Source organism: Delphinus delphis, chromosome 4, assembly GCF_949987515.2.
Source record: "Delphinus delphis chromosome 4, mDelDel1.2, whole genome shotgun sequence".
In the NCBI taxonomy this organism is placed as follows: Eukaryota; Metazoa; Chordata; class Mammalia; order Artiodactyla; family Delphinidae; genus Delphinus; species Delphinus delphis.
In genome coordinates, this window is record NC_082686.1 from 29,328,081 (window position 1) to 29,352,927 (window position 24,847).

General features: G+C 34.8%; 1 long non-coding RNA gene across 1 annotated transcript in view; it reads left to right on the top strand.

Annotated features, from left to right (window-relative positions):
* Window positions 1-24,847, top strand: part of LOC132424013 (uncharacterized) — a 67,362-nt gene that overhangs the window by 14,168 nt on the left and 28,347 nt on the right. Inside the window, exon 2 of the long non-coding RNA XR_009519156.1 lies at window positions 9,547-9,668. This is a non-coding gene — a long non-coding RNA (uncharacterized lncRNA). The remainder of the gene's footprint in view (window positions 1-9,546; window positions 9,669-24,847) is intronic.

The window sequence follows — 24,847 nt, forward strand, 5'->3', positions numbered from 1 at the left end:
AAATTATTTTTCAGTAACTTAACTCCCTCTGGAAGGTTTTTTAAAAAAATTGTTCCCTAATTTCCCAAGTTTCCTTTGCTAAAACCCTCTCTAAACCACTGTTAAATAAAGTACATTCACTCTAGTGCATTATTACGAAAAAGCGCATCTTCTAGGTTTGAGCCATTTCAAAGTTTTTAAGGTGTTTATAAGGAATCGTATGTTCTACAGTTTCAGGTATCCGAATAATCTGATTAAATCTTGGCAGCAAATTGAATTTAATAAAAGTAACAGTGATAAATCTCAGATCATGACTTCAAAGGTCTCCATCAAACATTTTAAAGCAATTTTTAAATTCATTAATCTGAGTCATTATACTTGGCCCTAATAGTAGAAGGCCCTTAAAATGAAGCTGAATTGAACTTGGCAGTTATTATACACTAACTTTTTATGGTCACAATTCCTGTGCCTCATTAGGAAAATGGTTATTTCCAGAATCCTAGTGCTTTGACCAGAAATGCATTTATTATTCTCTAGCACTTTTATTGAGAAATTATCCTGATTTCTCGTTTGTGTAAGCTCTCGCAGGTAAGATTCTAATTTTTGAGTGTAAAGAAAACTTTAGGGCGTTGGAGGCACCTGGAAGATAGGAATGAAAAGAGAGGATCACCTTCTTTCCACAGTCCATATCAAGGCCCTCTAATGAGCTTATAACTTTATGGAACTGCTTGATTTTGATATGTTTAAATAGTGAATTATACATAACTTATTGGTTCAAGTATTTCCCCCTGCATTAGAAGGGCATCCGTTTTTACTCCTCTGCGTTTCCTGAAGTTGGGAAAGAAAATAGGAGTCTTGTGGAATAGTGAAGTTTAGAAGACGTTCTGCATTATTAAATTTACTGTTTAGCAGGATAAGTCTATTGAAATCAATATAAATGTAACCTGTGGGACAAATCCATCCCCTTCAGTTTACTGCTAAAGAGGATTAATATTTGATGAAATAACTGTTGCAAGGTCATTTACACAATTAAGAGCCTGCCAGGTTTCTTAACTTTAAGACTATTGCTCATCAGACTACCCCTTCCACAGAGTCATGGGTAATCACAAGCTAACACTAGCAGGTAGAACAAAATGTATGTTGCACATAGAATACAGAGCAAAACAAAGTATTGTTTTTCTCTTCCCTTTTCCAAATCCACATGAACAAAGTGTCTTGTGGAGTTTCCCAAATGCCAAGATGGCTACGTATAACAGAAATCAAATACTCAGACTTTCAAACTGTAGAAACTCAAAATCATAGAAAGCAAAGGGCATACTACATTGATTGACATCTTCTAATTTTTCCACTTATTGTAACTTGCCCTGAAATAAAATGCTATATATTTGTTTGCCTTGTTTGCAGTCTGTAGTTAAAAGAAGATAGTGTAATGATCTTTGCCGAAGATCTACAGCAAATTCCAATACACACACGTGTGTGTGTGTATTTTATATATGAAATATATACATATCATATGATTATACATTTATGGTATATAAAATATGTAAATATATATACCATATATAGCATAGCTTTTTGCTAGTTTCATGTGTTTTTTTTGGTAAGTTAGCTCTGTCTAGGAAAAAACGGCAACCTATTTTTGTAGAAAGCAAGTATACACTTATCCAGTAGTACAAAACCTATGCCCGCCTATGTCTCCCCAAATAGATCTCTTATTTTAACAAGTATCTGCTTCATCTTCACAAAATTTGAGTCAGTGAACTCTCATCCAGATGCTATATCTTGGCCAGGTAATCTAGAGTTGAATCCCTTAGATAGGTGACTTCCACTTCCTTTAAAAGGCTCTGAGAGCCCCCCCGTGTTACTTCTTGATGCCATGCCAGTGGCACAGGGATGACTAAGCTGAGTCAGCTTCCAAAGTTGGGCTCTTTATCTTTTTTCTTGTACTCAAGTCTAACTTCTTTTATAAAAGACAAGTTCCAGTTTCTCAAAATCTCCATGCTTGTAGGTTATGGAATGATTTATTTACTTTGTTTATTTTTATTTATTTATTTATTTTTGGCTGCGTTGGGTCTTTGTTGCTGCGTGTGGGTTTTCTGTAGTTGCAGTGAGCAGGGGCTACTCTTCATGCCGGTGCGCGGGCTTCTCATTGTGGTGGCTTCTCGTGTTGCAGAGCACGGGCTCTAGGCGCACGGGCTTCAGTAGTTGTGGTGCACGGGCTCTAGAGCACAGGCTCAGTAGTTGTGCTCCGCAGCATGTGGGATCTTCCTGGACTAGGAATCGAACCCGTGTCCCCTGCATTGGCAGGCCGATTCTTAACCACTGTGCCACCAGGGAAGTCCCTTTACTTTGAATATAGCTTCAAAAATGATCTACAGATGGATAAGACATGTATGCACACTTGAGTGTGTATGTGTATTTTAATGGACTAATACTGTTCCTTGAATAAGAAGAAGCAAATTTTGTAGTACCAGGAGCAGTTTGGAAGAATAAAGAATTATATGGTTTGGGAGATTTTGAAGAGGATTCTGTGCCATTGGAATTTTGCTATACCTTTCTGTTAAGTCTTAATTTTATATAGTACTATTTACTAAGCTACTGAAAACTGTAAAAATGACTCTTGCTATTTGCCTTTTTAATTCTCTTAAAATGAAACTTGGTTGACGCCAAAGAAGACTTTTCTGTAGTCTCCATAAATTGAAACTTGTCTTTTTCTCATCCTCCACATACCTTTCAACCAGAAGCTATTCTTGCTCTCTATTACAACTTCCAGATTGCTATTTTATCTCCCCCTTGCAAATCATACTCTTCTTTTGAAATGCAAACACTTTGGAAATAGTAGCCATGCTCTTTTTGTATTGTTGACATCAGCAGACCTCCTGGTCACTCTTGTCATTTATATAAGGCTTTAGATCCTCGCTTAAATCGTCTTCAGCCAGGTCATCTTGTCATTTTCAGTGACTTCAACATCCACAAGGAAGGACCATCAAAATCCTATGTTTTCTCTGTTTCTTGACATCCTTATCTCCATTGCTTGTTTTCCCTTCCACTTCAGTTACCCCTCTCGTGGTCAAATCTGAGATCGTTGACAGTAAATGTACCACCAAGATCTTGATGGCAAATATCCCACCTTCTGGACATCATTCCTCTCCTGGCTCATTTGCTCACGTATCATCATTTCTACAATTCTTCATCTTCCCTGACACTCACCCTAGGCCACAGCTTTTGCCATTCCCTCGCAATCCATCACTACTCCCCTGTCGTCAGTTCCCACATTTTTAATTTTAGGTGTTATGGTTCATCTTTAGCACTGTCTTGCAAATATCCTGAGCTTAATTTCTCCACTATTAATAGGACAATTTTTAAATTCTATTCCCCCATCTAGCATTTAAATATTGATTTTTCTTTGGGCTCCATCCTAATCACTCTTCTCTCTCTACACACACCCTCCCTAAGCACTAAACACCCTTTCTATACTTAAGAGCTAGTGATTTCTAGTTGTAGAGTCTGGCCCAGACCTTTCTTCTGAGAGTCCATGCCTCACTTGACAATAGCACATGGATAATTCAGAAGAAACATATCCTGGTAAATGTCACCACCAACCATTTGGATAATTAAGCCATGAACTTATGGGTCATTTTTGTGTCCCCCCTCTCTATTCCTATGATATCCAATCCAGTGTTCATTTAAAAAATACTTTGGTTCCAAATGTATCTAGAATCTTTCCACTTATTTTTTTTCTAATGTTCAGTGTAGCCAGATCCAGATCTTTTCTTACCTACTCTATTATCCTGTCCTCATCATTATTCTACTATATTTCATACATAGAAACAAAACTGATCTCTTAAAATTTCTGTCAGTTCATGGCTCTCCCTACTTTTTCAGTGTACTTGTTATAACGCCTACATTCTTTGCCATTACCAATAAAGCCCTGTATAATCTCACATCATATCTTTTTTTTTTTCTTTGCGGTACGCGGGCCTCTCACCGTTGTGGCCTCTCCCGTTGCGGAGCACAGGCTCCGGATGCGCAGGCTCAGCGGCCATGGCTCACGGGTCCAGCCGCTCCGTGGCATGTGGGATCTTCCCGGACTGGGGCACGAACTCGTGTCCCCTGCATCGGCAGGCGGACTCTCAACCACTGCACCACCAGGGAAGCCCTCACATCATATCTTTTAGTCACATCTCATCAGTCTTTCTTCTTGCTTCACTTAAACCAGATTCATATTTTTCATTCCTTCCACATGTCAAGATTGTCCTCATATCAGGGCCCTTACATATTCTGGTTTCTTTTCCTGAAAGACTATCCCACTGTATGCAAAGCTAGCTCTTATTCTCAGGTCTAAACTTAAATATTGTTACCTGAAAGAAGTGTTTAAAGTAAATATCTGATGTTTCCCCAAAACCCTTGTTGGGTATACAGTTCTTTGTCTGATTTTTCATGTGAACACATCTTGTAATGATTTCTTCGCTATGTTTAGTTGGATTTCTGACCCTGACTTCCTCTCTAGAATTCAAGCCCTAAAAGTCCAGGGACCTTGGCTTTCTTGTTCGCTACTATAGCTCAGTAACTAGTATAATATCTGGCACACATTTGTTGAGTTGATTAACTAGATCCAGTGGAGTCCACAGTCTGTTCACTTCCTATGGTTTCCAAGGCTGAAAGGCTCCTCGCCCTATCTTAACAAAAGAGGTGTGGGTCAGGAAATCTGGGCTGGGAATGGTTCCTCTTTAAGTCCACTTGAGAGGATATCAAGACACACAGGAATGGTTTTATGCTATGTCAGTAATTCCACAGAGTTTAGGAGGATAAATCACTCTTCCTCTCTGGAAGGACTTTAGGTCCCTATGGCTCTCTTGGACTCTCAAATGTTAGGGTGATTACTGCTAAACTTGTTGTTTCAGGTCTCTTACTCATTTGAAATTATATATAGATGACTAGTCATATTTCACTGAAAAGGCGGTCATTAAGATTAGAAAGACTGTAGATTTCTATGAAATCTATTTATAATTTTTTAAGTAAGTGCCATGGTATAAACTAGTTATTCCCAATTTTATAATTAAAAATAGTCACTTGAAGGGTTTATTACATATATTACATATTCCAAGGCTTCATCTCTGGGGGTTCTGATTCAGCATGTCCACAGTGATGCTCATGCCTGTACATTTTACCAGGCATCCTGGATTATTCTGAAGCAGAATGTTTATGGACCACACTTTAGGACAGAAGTGCATGTTATATTACATTTTGAGATGTCTGTTTTTTTATAATGCCAAATGGCAAGTGATTTATCTGTTTCTCCTGAACCAATGACATAATAGAATTTTTACACTTTATAGCTTACAGGAATTTTAGAGATTTTTTTTTATTTGTCACACATCCTGGAAACTGAATATTAAAGAGGTTAATTAATTTGTCATAGATATTAAACAGGGTCAGTATCTAAGTGTCCTTTCATTGTTTGGGCTCTTTATTCTAAAGCATGATGGCCGAGAGTAATAGTTTCAGCCTCCAAGTTTTATCCTGTTGGAAAAAAAAATATATATAAATGTATTCATGTATTGTGTCTGTATATATAATTTATATAAATTGTACTATTAGTTTGGATTACACAGAACTTTGTCACTATTACATGTCAGGTATAGTTTGGACTGAGATAGATCCTACCTATGAGAATTTACTAATGTCAAAAAGACCCCTTTTAAAAATGACTCCATGGCATTTAGACCAAGGACAGTGTTAAAGTGAGGCTCCAATATGTCTTAATCTAAGTTATTACTGAATGTAAGTCATGTGCTGGCTTCTAATGAAAATTTCCCATTGAAAAAAATCAATGTTAATTACTGGAACTTGAGATCTGTAATGGGCTCTGCTGTTTTTTTCTGGCTTAGATTGTGTTCCTATAATATGCTGAGAAGAGAAATTGATGACCTATGAGCTATGGTCACTTCCTGATCCCAGTTGATTCTTTGGTCTTTAGTTTTAAAAGGGTGACCAGATAGGTTGCATTATAATGGAGAAGTTGAGTGAAAAAAACATCAACCTGTAGGCTCACTGGCATGTCCCAACACTCCCTGAAGAAGCACTTCAATGAGGAAACCAGTTGCCAGGAGAGGGACTTGCAAGGAAACCTTTTTTTCCAGAAAAGAATTTTCTTTAAGGAAGCTGCTGTAGAACTTATCCTAGAAGGTGACTAGAGCCACTCTCTATAGATCACAATGAAATAGCAAATCTGAAGGTGTTACCTGTCTGGTTGCTGAGATACATTTGTATGTATACATACAACCTAGGCTGGTTCATTGGGTCTGCTGGCTAGGGAGGAAGAAAATATTGAAAAGATCCACATGAGAGGTGGAATGAGTGGGAGAGGGCAGAATAATTTTTAGGAGTTGGCTGCACATAAAACCCAGAGATGGTCTGTAACAGGAGTGGCTCTAATACCTAGAAGTCTTCACTTCCATTGATGGTAGGTGTTCTACAGCCTAACAGTCTTATTAACTTAAGACTGTCCTTCCTAGTGAACACCTCTAGATATGAAGCAACCCTCAGACCAGGTGGTATGACTGGGGCTCCATCTGACAGAGCAGCATTCTGGAGAGAATCTATGGAGCCATGACACTGTCTCATAATGCTATTTGCTCCAAAATCCTTGCATAGCCACGTTCTAATTCTCTGCTCATTGAATATCACATCTATTGCCAGAAAAGCACAATGAATCCAACTATCTGTGTTTTAGGACTTATTCCAGTCTTTAAAGAGTAACAGGTACAAGTAAAGTTCATAAGATAAAGCAGCTATTTTTCACTTAGTTTTTATTTTCATTATGCATGAAAAGAGTTTTCCAAAAAAGATTTAGAGAAGTCCATTGCATGCCTTTATGGTACATGATAACCTTATTTTCTGGTTCATCTAGCATACCCCTTTCTAGCTATTTTGTTTTTCTTTCATAAGGATAAAGAAATGGATTGGTTTTACCTTATGTGAGTCCAGTTAATTAATATAAAATTTCATAGAAAGTCATGATTTTCATATTTATAGAGGGGCAGGAATAGCATATAGATAATACATTGTAGGAACTTGGCATTTAAGAACTATTGGTTTTCCATAAACATCAAATTGGAAAGGAAGGTTACATTTTCTTCTGATTACAATAACAATTTGAAAGCCATCTGTTCTTTAAAATTTTACTAAAATGTATAATGGAACTGGTGTTTTATATGCCAATCCTTCTTGAAGAGTATTTTAAGATTTTTCATATACTGCCTCAATTCTATGTAGAATAAGAACAGAATACCATTTAAAATGAGTATGGTATACAGGAGTTAAGGAAACAGTAAATTAAAATAAATTGCAAAAGTAGTACATTTAAGGGTGAGTTAAATGTGAATTTTGACATTATTGCTACCAGATAAAAATGGTTACATGTTGATTAGAAGGGAACAAAGATCTATCAGTTAGTGGTTAAAAGAGTGTGTGTGTGCGCGCGCGCGCGCACACACACACACACACATTACAGATGCATACCACTAAAGTTGGTCTTTGATAATAACCTCCTACCCTGCCCCTTGCTCCCTAAACAAATAATCAGGCATCACTATAGCTCTTCTGTAATATTATTCATCTTCTTCTTCAATGTAAAATTATTAGTAATGCTGAGGTGTGTTGGGAAGATGTTGAGATTTTCTCTGGACACCCCATGTTACTCTGGAAAGGGCTGATGCTTTTTTTTTTTTTTTTTTAACTGTGATAGCTCAATTGTCTTATGTTTTGATGATTTTCAATTTGAAGATGTTTATTTGGGATAAGTACACAAGGTTCTCTATGTAAGCTATCTCCTTTTCCTCTTCTCAGCATCCTTTTCAGAGTGATTTCTGGACTGTAGCTGGGAGGTCTAGGACTAAATTCCTGCACAGTGATTGCTAGTTCAGAGCATAGGCTCTGAGGTCATCCTGTTTTGGCTGAAGTCACAATAGTACATACTAATTACATGACTTGGGAGTTGTGTGGCTTTTCTCTAAGTCTCTGCTTTCTCAACTCTGAAATGGTGATTGTGATATTATCTCATAGCATTTCTGTGAGAATGAAATGGAACTAGGAATGTAAGGCAATCAGTATATTAAAATAACCTGGGAAAATGTAAATTTTCAAGAAATATTTCTTAGTACTAAGACTATCTTCGCCATCATCATTCTCTTGTTACACGTGAATTTGGAAATGTCATTCCAACCTTCTTGGCCTCTTATTTCAAATGAGGAGGATGGATTAGTTGGCTCTAAATTTCCCTTTAGCTTTGACACTATGAGTCTGAAATAAATAATTCAAAGTGAGTAATTAAATCCTCTTTTCTTAATGTAGAAGAAAGGGAGAAGAAAAAGTTCTGATGCCTGGATTCCTTTCCAAATTTACTAGAATTAGGATTATGTAGCATTTTGAATATGGAGTTTATTCAGGAAATCATTAAATTCACTTTCCTTAGCTCCATATTTTGTTAATGTGGAAACACTGGAACTTAGGGGTAATCTTCTCTGAAGATTCCTCTTAATGACTTTATAAATTTTAATCTTGAAATTTCTTAATTTTGGAAGGTGTTTATCATTCTTATGGCTTATTATGTTATATATGTAAACAAGTATTATGTTTATATGTATGTTTTTATACATAATTTAATATAAAATTATATTTTTATATATTTATATGTTTACATATAAAAGATATATTATTGAACCTATCATTTTGCAACTTGCTATTTTTGTTTAAATTTTTATTTTTGACATTGATCCATTTTGGTAAAAGTGACTTAAGTCTATTCATCTTAGGTACTATATATATCATTCAACTGTATGAACAAATAATATCCCTTTGGGCATTTAAGCATTTTCATTTTTTAGTATTAAAAACAGCATCAAAATGAATATTCAAGTATATTTTATCATTTTATGTGTATGACTTCCTATATATATGGTTTGTATATCCGGGATTAGAATTGCAAGTGTTTTCTGTAATTAATTGTACTCTCAGTTTTAAGTACACAAGATTAGTTTTGTGTACATGATGAATCTCTATGCTGTTAAAGTTACTGATTAACTAGAATATCATTTTACTCAAAACTACAGAGATATGAGATACTTATGCTAAGTTTACACAAATGTGTTGAAAAGTCATATTTGTGTATGTTTGTAGAGATGATATGGTGTTTTTAATACATCAGTTTACTTAAACAGCGACTTATATAGAGTGTCCATGTACAGTGTTTTGCTTGACTATACTCCAGTGGGTATTTTGGAAGTCCTTTTTAAGCGTTCATAGATTTAATAGTCGATTTTGCAAACTGATATTGAAAAATATTCAAATGAATGTTGAGAATATGAGATTTAAGATGAATGAGCTTTCATATTAATCATCATAGTGAGAATACCAAAGAGAAGCATGATTTTCAAACGTATCCCCTTGTAAGCAGGGTGATTTGTAAACACACAATGCCTATTAGATATGGGATTTGAGTGATAATACATTTCTTTTAGGTTGTAATTTATTATACTTTTCATGCCCACTCCTCTCAATATGCAGAATTTAAAATGCAATGGCCAGAAGACAAGGAGATGTCACTAGAAGAATGTGGACATGGACTCCAGGACTGCTAATGATGATTGTGATCCTTTGGAGTCAGCAGGGGAATGGACAAGGTCAAGGTAGGTGCAAGCATGTTTTAATATTTTGAGAGCTGGATATGAGATTTGAGATTACGTGGACCTTTGGTTTGATGTTTTAAGTGATTTGTTGTAATCTTTCCCCAAGTTCTTTGTTAAAGTGGACTGTAATGCTTACGAAAGCAGTTAAATTGAGCTAGAATTTGGTGTGTTGGTGTGTCAGATTTGAAGCCGTTGCTTCAAGATTGGCTTTACTCTGTTGTAGTAGATGCTATATACATGGATATATTTGTGTGTGTGTTTATATGATTTTACAAAAACCTATTAAGGTTATTATATTTTTGAAGTGAAGCTTTTGGATCTCTTTAGTGACTTTTATGTTTTAATTTTTTAAACTTCAAGAACATATTCATTAAAGGGTGTGATGTTCTTCAGAAATTAAGTGGAAAATTTCATGTTCCTCATTGCTTTGCCAAGTGTATTTGGAGGAAATTAATGATAGAGTGGAGCTGCAGGAGTGTTGTGTCCTGAGGTGGAGTTGAAAAGGATCATAGATTTTGTAATAAGGTTTTTCAGTATACTGATTTGATCAGTAGCTCTATGGAGTGGTTTATGCCAAAGCTAGTGTCTAGAAAATGTGTTCTGTGATAAGTATTATTTTTGGAGGTGTGTTGCCTACTCAGATGCACATAGCAATTTAATGTTGTATATGATAAAAGGAAGTCCTGACCCCATGAATTTTGTTTTATCTTAGAGGAGAATCCATTTTGACATTGTTTCTGCATTTGTTAAGCCTTGAAATCTGTGAGCAGGAAAGGTATGAGGGCTTTGCTCTAGATAAAACTGAAAATGTATAGTGGTGTTGACCTTTTGTTAGTCCTGTGGTTTCCAAAATATCCATTAAATATTGTACATATTTAAGTAAGTTTATTAATTCTTTTGAAAAGATTGTTCAAAAAGAACATTATTTCTTTATAATATATAATTTTGTTCATTAATTTTTGAAATAAAATAGGAAGATGTTTTTCAAAAATAAAAATGCATGTGTGTCTTGTATATGAATAGGTATGTATACATATATGCAGATAATCAATTTTAATAATGAAATAGACTTTGGTTTTTAGTTTTTCTTTCAAGCCATTAAGAATTTATGATAACAACTAGTTGAATTCTCATTTTGCTTTTCTCTTTTGTTAAAAATAATGTAAGAAAATCATATTTAACACACATATTTTTTCATCAAAGGTCTAAAACAAGAATCTGTAGGCAGCATTTCTGTTGGCTAGGAGAGTTGTTTATTCCTCCGGCAATGTGTCGGATCACTAAAATGCAGCAGGACAACTGTTTCTCTGCAATAGTGATCCAACAGTATGTTTAGTATTACAGGAGATTGGCAAAACCCTTTCTGTGGCCGTCATTTCCAGGGATTATGGTTTATTCTCATTGGTTAAGAGCTTATTGGATATTTCAGATATTTGAAGAAGAAAAAGTATTGTCTCTCTTATTTGCCCATGCTCTTTATTCTTTCTTCAATATTGATTGCTTGGATATTCTTTCCTTTGATAGTGACCATCATTTGTAAAAAACATGCCCTGAAATCGATATCATGCTAAGCTATAGTGAAGCTTCTGATGGTAAATGCAAGTTAATTAATTTAATTTCTTTTTAAAAGTATAAATTAAAATAGGCAATGATTCAAAGGACAAAACAACTTAATAGAAAAGATAATGGAATGCTTTAGTACTATGTTAAGGGAATTTTGCTTCCTTTACAATAGCTAGATTGAATGAAGCAGATTTCTCAGGCATGGTAAGCAAATCTTATAATTTCAAGTACAACCCAAGGTACATATTACCATTGAGATCAATAAGCCTCATTAAATATTAATTTTTCCTCACTTTGGGACATATAATTAAGCAGGATTTTAAAATAAAAGTTTCAAAATTAAAACTTTATATTACTGGATATGTTTGTAAATAAAAATCTCATAGTACTTTACTATTGGTAAGAAAATAATACATTAAAAATCTGTAAAGTTTTTTCTCTATTAAGTTTACAACTTTGTCTTGAACTTTAATTATTAGGACCTCCAAAGTCCGGAGTTGTGGTTACATATTAATGAGTATGATTTTTGTAGCAAACATGCATGCAAAATTAATAAAATTATTTTCATGTAAATTTAAATTTCTTAGGAATGATAAGCAAAGCTAAATTGTATTTTTTATACAAGTGCTCCATATTTATCAGTAGATTATATTCTAATTATTTGTAAGTCATTGGGAAATCTGGATGTTCTTTCCCATAAAAACCATGTTAGAAATTGTAATTAAGTTTGAGGACAGAAGACAAAAATCCACTTATTCTACAATGTATATGAAGCGTCATACTCAGTATTAATTCAACTGTGTTCAGCCATCACTTGTAACGAATATTATAGGAAATTCAGTCTGAATTTTAAATAAGAAGGTTGGCCAATAATCCCCCTGGGGGCATCAGGGTCAAATAAGAAGAAAAGAGTGGAAAGAGTAGGTGGAATCAGGTAGATGTCCCTTGTCAGTTTTTTTATCTGTCAAGAAAAGCATCCACTTGAGGACACCTGTTTTCCTGACATTTGACTTATGGAATAGTAGATGCTTATCCTTAGACTAGCATTCCGTGACTTGGACTCTGCCCATTCCTATGCTGCTTAAGTGGTTAGTACATTAGAAACTGCATAAAAAGTGAAAATTAAGTCAATCCTCAAGGTAAGTAGAATATGCATCATTTTTTAATAGAAAATACGTCTACTGTGCAAATAAAACAAGTAACATAAACGTTCAGATTTATTTTTGTCTTTAAAGGAACTGTTATAATTGTACACATATATGTTTCCAAACACTGAATTAGGCATTGACTTTGGGGATAATCTAAAAAAAAACTGAACTAATATCCAATATGTATAGGTGTAATTTATAACACAACAGGTAAAATCATGGGACTTTTGACTGGGAAGAGGGCTATAAAGGCAGCAGAGAATCCAGTAGATTTACAGGATTTTCGGAAGTGCAGGCAACAGTTATTGTATTCAGAACTGAGAAATTTTTTCCAAACTCAGAAATCACATTTCTTTCTTTCCCCAACAATATGCTTAAGTACTAATGAGATGTGTATAAAGGTAAAAGTGTAATTTATGTAATTTGTTTAAACAGTCACTGAGATGCATGTGAATTTAAAGGCAATGTGAGGCAGTTTGGGATTAATATGAATACTTGTTAAAAATAAAGAAATTGATTTGACTTTAACAAACAAGCCATTCAGAAATATTGCTTGGTAATTCATAAAAATATATTTCTCTCTTAATGGCGTCGATAAAGGAGCTCTATTCTGGTACATAATAAAGGTACGCTATTTTTCTGGTACATATTAAGAATAGTAAAAAGAAGAATGAATATGTCAGTCTGTTTCTAAAAACAAGTTTGTCAGAGTTTTTGAATTAGCACTACTTTCCTGATTTTTGTAGCTAATATAGTGTTTAAACATAGAGATAATTTTTAATATATTATCATGAGTGCCCACAGAATTTTAATCAGTTTGGTTTCTATGAAAATTTACATGTTGAAATTCCAATTGGCCACCCTGAAGCTAGATGTAAGAGTTTGAAATTTTGAGGAAGCAAATGGAGATCACTCATACAACAAAATTCACTTTTGAAGACAAATCTATTTTATCTTCCATTTTCATGACCAGATTTTGTGTAATATATTGAGCATTCAAAAAATAAAATCTGATAATATTTAACAATTATAATCTTTAGTTTCATGATCTTCATCATGAAATATTTTACTTAAGAGGCAAACATTTTGGAAAAGTAAATTATTTGGCTGTCCTATTTTTCAAGTTGTTAAACTATATTATCTTTGAATCATTATATTTACCTACACAAAGCTAATCACTTGTGTCATTCATCACACATCCATTTTTTTTTCTCTAGAGAGATCAGAGACAAGGTTTGCTAGGATGGATGGATGGATGCAGAGATAAAGAGTCCTCTCTCTATATCTTTCTCTCTTTCCCTTGAAATCTTTTCCCAGTGTGTGCCAAAGGTATTTTTATTGTTTCTCTCATTTTCTTTCATTCAATAAACTTAAGTGATTATGTAATTTTGTCAGTAAATGAAGATAGTATCCAACTTTGAGTTGAAGGTTTATAGTTACAGCTTTTCAATTAGAATATCTCAGAGAATGTGATCTATGAATTTTAATATATTAGAATCACGACTGGTAAGGAACAATTACCTTGAAGGACCTTAATGCCACCTAGAGTTTATGTCTTTCAAGTTAACTTGGGTAAAATATTTTCATCTTGTAACTGAATATTGTTTTAAGAGAAGTAAGCTCAGACATTTGGCAGTGAATATTAAAAGATAATTATTTGTATGTCTCAGGAGACCTGACCTTAAAATATCATTGAGCTAAATAGTGGTGAAATTGAACTTTCTGTGTAATAGAAGTTCACCATTGTTTACCAAATGTAAAGAATTTTCCATTGTTCTAGATAACGAGTATGTGTGTGTGTGTGTGTGTGTGTACACGTACAAAAATATGTATGGCAGAATTTAGTCTATGGCAGAATTATGTTACTTATGTCCACTTTTGGTTTTGGTTTAAACTGCTTAAAATATAAATGCAAATTGTCCCAAACCTGAAAACCCCCATAGATGCCCACCTCAACAACATTTAAAATTCTTCCAACAGTTCCTAACAGCCTTTTCCTACAAAAAAAGCCAGCCATTTATAGCGATTGGATGCAGTACACCGTTCCCATAACTTGAAATGTTCATATTATATTGTAAATAGGGAAAGTAGTGATTTAAGAATGCAAGTGGATTTACCTTAAAGACAATATTTTTGAAGAACTTGTCCTCAAAATTTGGATTTTTGAGAAAACTGTGCATTTCAGGTTCTTCGCAGACACCTGAAGGTTATATTCCTAAAATAAGTCTCAACGCACGTCCCCTCATGCAGTCTGCATGGGAGCCCGTGTAGTGTAAGGGAGGTGATACCATAAATGTCTAATTATAAAGAATTGCTTTGGAGTGCTCGCTTATATATATATGCATATTTTTTTTCTGCAGAAAGGAATTCCTTTTCACAAGTTAGATTAGATGCTTTTAATGAAATTATGACATAGTACTTTTTTCAGTGTTTTCAACTGTCTTTTTGATCATCAAAGCTATTGCCAGGGGGAGAAAAAAGGCCAGGTGTGAAATATTCCATTTTTATGGGGGAAGAACATGGCAATTGATACCTCTTTTTACTGAAATTATATAACATTATCCAATATTTAGATAACATTTGTTCACAATATTTTAAAACATATTTTTACTGTGCAACATAATGAAGTATGTTTGTTTTTCTTTTTAACATCTTTATTGGAGTATAATTGCTTTACAATGGTGTGTTAGTTTCTGCTTTATAACAAAGTGAATCAGTTATACATACACATATGTTCCCATATCTCTTCCCTCTTGCGTCTCCCTCCCTCCCACCCTCCCTATCCCACCCCTCTAGGTGGTCACAAAGCACCGAGCTGATCTCCCTGTGCTATGTGGCTGCTTCCCACTAGCTATCTACCTTATGTTTGGTAGTGTATGTCCATGTGTATGTCCATATGTCCATGCCTCTCTCTCGCTTTGTCACAGCTTACCCTACCCCCTCCCCGTATCCTCAAGTCCATTCTCTGGTAGGTCTAAAGTATGTTTTAATTCCCATTTATTTTATTCTTTAAGGTAAATCTCATTTTATGAAGGTTCTTATAACCTCTAAAAATTAAATTTATTTAGGAAAAAATTATTTTAAACACTGTTCCAAGTGCCCTTAGCATTTGTTATTGGGGAGCTTTAATGTTCTGTGTTTACACATTTAAAGACAGTGGGCACTTGGTTTAGAATTAAAATTTCATTTGAAGTTTTTTGCTGTATTTGAAATTTGTTATGGAATTTGACTTGAAGAATAGATAAGTTTACAAGACATTATCTTCTATGTGATATGCTAGCCTTATCTTTCTCCCCAGCCACACATATGGAGAGAAAAAAGAAGTTAAACTGGGAGTAAAGAGACCATAAATAGCTAAAGAGATAGAGGAATAGAAGAAAGTGGTAAAAACAGGAAAAAAGGGAGAAGTGACAGGAGCAGGTGTGAGAAACACATAAGTTAGAAATATGTAATTCTAACATATGCTAATAATAGTAAAACACGATGTAAATTCTGAAATTTATCTGCATATGAAGTTTTTAGTAGGATTTTTGCCACCAAAATATAGAAATAAATTGGAAGAAGGCTGAGGAAGGCGGTGGCTCCTTCCCCAGGCAGGCGCTTACCCTACTCCACCTGACTTTGTAGTCAGCCTCGTAGCCAACTCGTGGTATGAAGTGTTAAACTGTGCTTTAAAAGCAACTGAAGTTCTTTGTGTAATAATTAAGGACAAACAAACTAGACTCCTTAGACATTGGAGTCAAGAGATTCAAAATAGCCTGTGTGTGAGACTGGGCATCTTGGTCTTTGGCAGAAAATACTGCTTATTCTTAATTCTTTTTGTTTCTTTCTACCGCTTCAACCTATAATGTCATACCTACCTCAGCGTAAAGACATACTTGGGAATCACTTCTCTGTCACTTATTAGGTGTCCTTTAAAAAGCTCATGAATTACACATGAATTTCAGTGTTGCCAACTTAGGTTTCAAGAGACTTTAAAAAAATTAATCTGGCACCTTTCCATTATGAAGGCTGTACACAGTGTTCACAAGCTGGGTATTTTCTTTAAGGGATATGTGCCTCATCCACCAGCGACTTTGCTTCCCAAAATCATCATGTATCTTGTCTAGAAGATTTTCCGAAAATTTAGAAACACAGGTTTATATTTGGTCATGTCATAGTGTGATCTGTTTTTCAACTTAGCTTTATCAAAGTATAAGCTGTGTTTGGTTTATATAGTTAATTGTATATAACATAATGGGATGCAATATATCTTACGTTTTTTCTTTCATGCGATGATTTTTTTTAACTTACTTTTCCTGCAGTAACTTCTGATGCTCATTTGTAAGATCTTGCTTTCTCTCTTTTTTTCCATCTATCTTCCTTTTCTCCCTTAACTCAGATATCACCTATTCTGTCTCTGCCCAGATTCTACATTATTATTTTGATGTTGCTTCTGGCAGTTTACAAAGCTCCCCATATACAATATTTCTCAGTATGCCTTATAATTGTTCATTTGTGTCTTTTCCTTATTTATGTATAAGCTCCTTGATGTCTCAGAGTACATATTCATTGGCTCAACAAAACTTTATAAAATATTTACTTTGAGCAGTTTAGAAAATTGACAAAAAACCCTGCCATCATGGAACTTGCATTCTAATGTGGGGATACAGATGACAGACAATGAGCAATGTAAATATGTAAAGTATAGCAAGTTAGATGGTGAAAAATAATTATGTGATGGGGATCAGATAATTCTAAGAGGGTAATTTTTAATTGGATAGTTAGGAGTGACCTTATAAAGAAAATAGCAATTGAGAGTCCAAGGCAGTGAGAACCTGAGGCACACAGAGATTCCGGGCAAGAGTATTCCTTGCAAGGGTACAACAAATGTATAAATCTTGAGTAGGATCATGCCTGGTGTTATGTAAGAACAGCAAAAAAGAAAAAAAAAACCCAAAAAACTATGTGGCTAGAGCAAAACACAAAGGGTGGGGAGTAAGAGAAGAGGTAATAAATAACGCAGCGAGGAAGGGATGGAGACTGTTGAGAGTCTTACTTGCAGTTGTAATGAGTTTGGGTTTTGTTTGGAGTGAAGTGGGAAGCTATTAAAGGACGTTGAGATCTCTTTTGGTAATTCACTTTGAGTTTTCAGATTATACAGTGGTCACTGCTTAGGAGTCAGTAATATCACATTATTGCTCTCGCAGTCAACTACAAACTACTGTATTAACATAATGTTAAATTTTATTTGAAACTGATTAAAATGAGCTTTTATTTTCTCTTTTCCATTACTGAATATCTCTTTTTACATTAGTTTGAAAGCTTTCTAGAATAGTGAGCCAATGCAAATTTAGCATGATGTATAACTAATTCTTCATCAGATTTAGGTATTTGGTTGGATATGCTAACTAGAAAGGGCATTTGTTCTGTTGGAAACTGTTGATGAAACTTCTTTTGAATTACTGTCACGTCAGTCAATACCATATTAAGTTGTAGACTGTTGCAATGAGTTAATAACCGTAAGTACACATCTTTCATCTCTATGGTCAAGGCTGCTTGAACATGGGATGATTTACTGGCTTCAAATCTGGGAACCAGGAATAACCAGCAGTGTTTTTGCTTGTTTGTTTCCTGGTGGAATGGCCCTTCCATGGGAAGGTGTCTCCTTATACCAAGCAAACATTTACTCTATTTTGTCTTACCTTATGCCTTTTTTTTTTTTTCCAAAACAGAGGTTTTTGAGGAAATTATTCTCTCATTATAGAAAGGAGAAATTCTGAGGACATGAAATGATATGCATTTCAAAATTAAGTAGAAAGCCAGAGGAGAGATGAGGAAGACAAATACAGAGAGGGAGAAAGAAAAAAGTATAGTAAAAAGTCAAAAGGATTAGCATACACATTATAGTCAGCAAGGCAATTAAAGAATAGTTATAGAGTGCTTACTCTATGCCAGGCACTGGGGTTGTAGCAATGAGGTAGGTAGAGGCTCAAGTGGTTAGTAGGGAGAGAAGGAGGAAGAAGACACACAAATACGTAACCAAGTTGATGCTGTGAAGAGTACTGCTGTGAAGAAGATTAGATGTGATAATGTGGATGAGTATAACTGGCAAGTACAGAGGCACTGATGTAGCTATAGGGAGGTCAAAGAATTCTCTGAAGAGGTGATATTTCAGTTGAGATTGGAATGAAGAGAAAGAGGCAGGCCCTTCGAAGATACAGGGTGTTCTGAGCAAAAGGAATAACAAACATAAATTTCTGAAATAAAAATAAGCTTGGTTAAAACACCAAAACCAAAGAAATTAAATAAATGAGGAAGATGGAAACTCTGCTTTTGAATGTTAAGAAGAGATTACATATTGTTGACTGTGACTTCTAAACTGCTTTATCAGTTAAATAATTCACTTATGTTTATGATCTGGGCCATTATTCCTACTGAAGTTAAAAGCTAATGGAAATGTGTGTCTGTCAAGTATTCCCACTTCAAAAGGAGAGTTTCTTGGTGCTTTGATGTGAGCAACACCTCATCTGTCTTCTTACACCGTACAGTTCATTCCTATCTAGGCTTTCTGATAGTCTTTAATATGCCTCCTTTCTCTAAAGCCTCAGGCAGATTCACTCCACACTTACAGCTCTTTGGATCAAGTGTGATTATAGATCTTAGACTTTCAAAGTGTTGTGTTAAAAAAAAAATCTATTAAGACGATTTATATTCTTACCAGAGTTTTGTGATAAGTAATTCATACAAGAACCATCGTGGTTTTGGTTTTTGTTTTAATCTTTTGTGTGACTTTACAAGACCTGGAAAACACTGAGGTGTGAATTAACCAGATCATGTAATGAAATACTTTGTTCAGAGAAATAAAATCCTAATTTTATCAAAAACAAATATTCTGGGTATTTTCTTAATAAGAAGGCCAGTTTGGCTGGAATGAAGGAAGGGCACTGGAGAGACATGAGGATAGGAGCTCTCAAGGGACCAGAAAAATTAGGATTTTGTAGGCAATGTTTAGATGCAAAACAAATCCATTGAAAGGTTTAAGATAGAGATGTGATATGATTAGATGTACTTTTACACAGTCCCTTCTGTCTACAGTATGGAGGATGTACTACTGGGGAGGAGTAAAATAGTGGTTGAAGAGGGACCATTTAGCTGACCATTGCACCTGTCCAGGTGAAGGATGACCGTGGTTGGAATTAAGATTGTAGCGCTCAACTTGGGCAAAGTTTGTTGAGATTGGAAATTGTTTTGAAGGTAGAGCTGATAGGATTTACTGATTAAGAATTACAGGAGGATACCCCAATAAAGATGTTAAAAAAAAAATAATAATAATAAAAATTAAAAAAAAAAAGAATTACAGGAGGCGTTTGGATTTAGGGACATGGGGTGTTATGGTGTCTTATTGGGATGGGGAAAGTTTGATGACATGGGGCACATTCCAAGTGGCAGAGGAGTAGGTCAGTACATGGGTGTGATTGATTTTACTCTTCTCTCCTGATGCCTGATAGAATTCAAGTGGAAATATCAAGTTGGCATCAAGAAGATGACCTGGCTAGAGATGTACGTTTGAAAATCATAGGCCTATAGATAACGCTTAAAGTCATGTGTCTAGGTCAGGCATTGGTGAGCTGTTATAGCCCATGAGCCAAATCTGTTCTGCTGCCTGATTTTATGTGACTCATGAACTATAAATATTTTTTTACATTTTAAAGTGTAAAATATAAAATATACAAAAGACTGTCTGTCTTTCAACACAGACAATTGCACAGATTTGCCTCTTGGCCCACAAAACTCACAATATTTACTCTCTGGCTCTTTACCAAAAATTTTCCTGACCCTTGGTTTAGATGAAACTGTAAGAAGAGAGTACTGACAAAGAAGAGGGCAGCATAATTATGGAAATTAAAATTATGTCAACTATAGTGTGCCAGGTGGAGAATTTAAGCCTGGGTATAATAGACATTAAGAGTTTAAAACAACAGTTTAATTATCAGCATGATCAGTGAAAACTTGGGGGGTAGAAAGAAAATATCATCATCAGACTATTCTTTCTGTCATACAAGGAGCCTAGGAAGGAAGTGAGCTGTGTGTGAGGAACTGAGAGAAGGCTAATGTAGTTTGAACAAAGAGAGCAAATGGGAGGATGACACCAAATACTTCAGGCTTTTTAAAGTGACCTTTAGAGAAAGAGGAAGTCACTAAAACAATCTGAAGGGGGAAGAACAAATCATATCTGGTAGGAGATGGTCATCTGACTATATGTGCAGCCAAAATGGATGAGGAATTAAAATTGCCCATTGGTATTAGTGAAGACCCCAGGTAACCTTAAGGGGAGGTTTGATACAAAATCCATATGGCATAGTCTTAAGAGTGAATGGTTGAGAGGGTGGGAGGGAGGCTCAAGAGGGAAGGGGATACGGGGATATACGTATGCATACAGCTGATTCACTTTGTTATACAGCAGAAATTAACACAACACTGTAAAGCAATTATACTCCAATAAAGATGTAAAAAAAAAAGAGTGAATGGGATAAGGACCTAGCTATTAGGTTTAGTGAAATTTTATCAGTCTTCTCACTGTGTTAGGATATATAGGTGGTCAAAATAAGGAACTCCCAGGTTGTTTTTTAAACTCAGATTTGTGACCCTAACCCCTGGAGATTGTGGTATAATAAATATAGAGTAGGGCTAGAATATTTTTTTTTCTAAACTGCTCTAGTGAAGAGAATGTCAGTCATGACTCTAATAATACTGAAATACTTTCTGACACTTCATATTTCTAATACTTTCATTATTTTTCCACATGAGGAAGTTTTGCCACAGCCCCATGCAAATGCATAAATTTAGCACAGCTCAAATATGTTTCCATGGTCCTCTCATGGAGTACAGCTCTCCCTGCTCGGGCCTTCCCTGTATTGCCCTCTAAGATGAGATCCTAGTCTCATAACAGAGCCATCACATTATATGGTAATTACCACATCACACTCACTTGAGGATGGCCTCTCCATGAGTCCTGAAATTTTGTACTGTTCCTCTGAGATGTAATAATATTTATATTCAAATAATTAAACAAATTCTTCTACTTTGAATGTACCATATCTTCTAATTTGAATATCCCTTTTTTCATTATACTGCTTAGCTGAGTTATAATATACTGAGTTATATTATGGAAACAAATTTTAGCTGTCTACAAATACTTCCAAATCTAACCCTTACAGGGAAGATTAATGTCTAGTCAACATGTGTAAGGATATTTCTTTCCATACAGTATTATAGCCTTTATTGTTGTTTTTAAAATGACTAATGTTTATTTTGGAATAATGCACCATGAAGATTGGAATGATAGATGTGTAACTCTTATACAAAGATATTTTTATATTTTTGTATCTAAAATACCACTTATCAAAAGAAAAAGCCAAGTGTTTTGTTTTTGTTCCCATTTGACTACTGAATCAATTTCAGGTCATATTCTCAGTATGAGCATATTTACTTATTTTTGCTGAAATAATTACACACTATCTTTGGATGCTTTTTCTCTTAACATGTCTATGTGTCACTCACCATCTCTGCCCCATCCCATACCCATTCATTGATTATCTTTCCTCGGTAGGCTTTTACTTTGAGGATTCTTCCATTTTGGAAATTTTGCTACTTTCTAATAATTATTCCCTTTCTTGCAAATAAATACAATGGGAAAGAACATCTATGGATGAATTTATCTCAGAAGCATTCCGCATGTGCCTTTTACCCATAGCTCCTCAGAGGTCTCTTTAGAGGATACTGATTTAACATGTCACCTAATGTAAAGCTTCAAGAACATGACGTCTACTGACTCTTGCTTTGACATAGTTTGAAATGTTCACTCAGCATGGAGTAGTGGAAAGTTTGAGGTATTTTTTTTTCCCTTCAGTGTTACATCACCTTAAAAAAAATCCAGAAATTTTGGTGTTTCGGAAGGTAGCCCCTTTCTGAATAAAACAGGTTTTTCATCCAACTTTGCATGTCAATGTTGAATACATATCGTACGTACTCCATGAGCACTCATTCACTGGACTGGCAAACATTGCTGTGACAAACCAGCAGAAAAATAAATTCTGCTTGTTGTTCACATTCCAGAGATGACTCCTTTGAAAGCTATTTGAATTTATTTTAAATTAAGTTGTGTTTGTATAACTTTAATTCATTTGTAATCTGAACTTTATGTACAGTTCATTTGTTCTCATGATTAATCATTTTTGTATGCTAAATCATTTAGAAACAAATCATTTTGTCCTTGAGAGAGAGTTTTAGTGCTAAAGTTATATTAAGTGTCAGCTAGGATTCTGTGCCAGTAGCTTTATCAAAAAAAAAAAAAAGATTGACAAAATTGACATGCAATCTCTAAATCTTAGATAGTATCCCTGCATTCAGAGTTGTCCCTCAAATTTAAAGTTTCATCCTAAAATTCATAGTTCCCTTTGTAAAACTAGTTCTCATTTGTGCAAAGGAAGGAAAAATAAAACAAGAAACAGTAAACTCAGTAAACAATCAGAGGTCATATTTCTCTTGCAGGCTGTCCAGTCCCAGTCTTTGCTCTCCACCCTCCCCACGTACCCACATATCAATATATAGTTTGTAAATTTAGAGCACATATAACGAGAAAACATGTTCACCATGCTGAAAAAATGTAGTATTACACGTTTAAGATTATATCTTAATTATAAGTAAAAGATAGATGTACATATACTCTAAATTCTATTTGTGATATAGTTCTGTTCCAGTGTGTTTTGTGGGTGACTAAGAACATATTTCTGGGAAATTTTGATATTATTAGGAGACACACCATATGAAATAGAAGAAAATGTATGTATGCCTCTTAATTTTGAAATGATTGGAAACAAATGGTCCTTTTTTGGTAAGATATGTTTTTGTTAGGATTGACAAACTTTTTTTGTAAAGGACGAGACAATATTTTAGTCTTTGCCGGCCATATATAGTCTCTCGCTCTCTCCTTTTTTTTCTCTTCCTCTTCCTCCTTCTTACAGCTTTGTAAAACTGTGAAAGCCATTCTTAGCTCTCAGGCATGCAAAACAAACCATGGACCAAATTTGGTCTGTGGTCTTATAGTTTGTAGATTCCTTAAATCATCAGAGTGCTATTTTTCTTTTTAAATATAATATGTTAAAAGTCAACGGTGCTTCTGGTAGAGAGACATTAGCCCAAGTTAGCTTTGAGCTTTAGAATGCAGTGGACGGTGGGGTGTGGAGAGGGTGGAGGTGGGATGAATGGGGAGATTGGGATTGATGTATATACACTAATATGTATAAATAGATAACTAATAAGGACCTGCTGTATAAAATAAATAAAATTAAATTAAAATCAAAAAAAAATAAGAATTCAGTGGAAATGCCGTAGAAGCAAGTTCTCTACTTTTAAAACAAGTTACACACTATGCATTCATTCTGATATTAGAAATACATGAGAACTACTTATTTAAAGGGCTTTCCTTAAGTTTTCCGGTACATCTTCTCATGTTTGGTGGAACAATTTCCCTTTCAATTTGAGCTTTCATGCAATGAGAAGTTCCAAATCCGATTTTTTTTCCTGAACAATTGCTGTTATCTCTACTGTGCTGTATGCACATTTTGCTGCTACTTTTCGGTAACTATAATGGTACAGTCTGTGCATTTTTTTTTCAAGCAAAGTGAAATAAGAACTTTAGTTAATATTTATATTAAGATGAAGGATAAGATAATATGAAAAAAGAAAAATGAAACAAAATAAATTGACCTTTTGATAACTGCAGAGGACAGCAGATCAAAGTGGAGGAGTGGACTTTAATATCTTATACTTTAAGATCTGACACAGTGAGCCCACAGTATCCCAGCAATAGGTCTTAAACCTAAATTGCAGTGCCTCACGATACTATCATAACTTGGGGTTTGGTGGAGAAAGTGAAGTTAATGTGTCCCTCATTGCGTTTCTCTTTGTATCAAACAGTGTTTGTCACCTACAGAATGAGCTATTTGGTTCTAAAGAGCAGATTCTGACTTTGGAGGTGAAAGTGTTTTTACTATGATTATTGAAATAAATTTCTCTAGAGATCTGCTCTTGTTTTACAACATAAAGAAAGAATTTATACTGTTGAATGAAAAGGAATCTAGAAAAGCAATATAAGTACGATTGTCAGGCACTTTCCAAACTTGTGCCAGAGTTTGTTTGATTAAGTGGAAAAATCTGCCCTACTTGTTTCAAGAGACTAATTTTTAAGCAGTTTTAGGTTGGCAGAAAAAAAAGGAGTGAAAAGTACAGAGTTCCCATTTACCCTTTACTCCCACCCCGATTTCTCCTATTTTTAACATGTTGCATTAGTGTGATATATTTATTACAAGTGACCCAGTATTCATACATTGTTAGTCACTAAAGTCCATAGTTTACATTAGGGATCACTGTTTGCGTTTTACATTTTGTGGGTTGACAAATGTATGAGGATGTACTCGCCATTAT